This window comes from Cynoglossus semilaevis, chromosome 8 (assembly GCF_000523025.1).
Source record: "Cynoglossus semilaevis isolate Cse_v1.0 chromosome 8, Cse_v1.0, whole genome shotgun sequence".
Classification (NCBI taxonomy): Eukaryota; Metazoa; Chordata; class Actinopteri; order Pleuronectiformes; family Cynoglossidae; genus Cynoglossus; species Cynoglossus semilaevis.
Genome location: NC_024314.1, coordinates 27472830 through 27473895, shown reverse-complemented (window position 1 = coordinate 27473895; position 1066 = coordinate 27472830).

Here is a 1066-nt window from a genome sequence, read left to right as displayed (position 1 = left end):
CCCCCCCCACCCTCCTGTATCTTATCTGCCTCCCTCATTGACGTATAGATTGGCTAACCCTCGTCGGGGTTCTCAGATTATTTGTGTAATTAAGTTTATTTTGTCAAAGCAAACATGACCTTTGAATGGAGGTTTTGTTTTTTTGTTTTTTTTCTTGCAGAAATTAGAAGGTAATGAATCAGTGTCTGTGAGGCTGCGAGTGCCGTGTGAATAATTAGAACTAAGGTGTGTGTCACCGCGACATGACACGACACAACAGTCGTGTTGGAAACTTCCTGCACAGACACTTGATGATGAAAATATAAAAATATATATTTGTAAAAACTCCGCCTCTGTCTAAGGATTGTGTTTTCAGACTTCATGACCTGCAGACATTAATATTTCAAATGTCAAATGAATAACATTTAAACATTTATCTGGTGTATATTTCAGCACTAATTATTGTAGATAGAACAACAGCATTATATTTGACATATATTTAGATATAGGAGGCACATACATTTTAAAATGTTTAATGTACATTGTGCACTAAATAAAACTTAAAAAAGAACCCTATGAATTTATAGTGACTTTAATGTCAAAATATATTCTCATATATTCTTAAAAGTAAATTGAGGGCTTAGAATATATTTTCTTAAATCCCCATATATGTGTACTGTGTATATGTTTTCACAGATGCATATTAATAGTCTAATAGTCCAACCTATAGTTCAGAAAATAGGGTATATATATGTACATATGTATGTGTATACATATATGTGTATGTATATATATATATATATATATATATATATATAGGTGTGTATGTACATACTGTATGTACATGCATAGATCTAACAGATATATGTATGTTTGTGTTTATATATGTATATATATGCATATATGTATATATATGTATATTAGTTCAGTGTGTACTCATTGCTTTTCCCACCAATAAAATTGTTAAAAACTCCACAGACGCCAAGTCACAGGGAGTTTAGAAGTTCAGTGCGATGGTAGTTCAGTGTGATGGTAGATCAGTGTGATGGTACTTCAGTGCGATGGTAGTTCAGTGCGATGGTAGTTG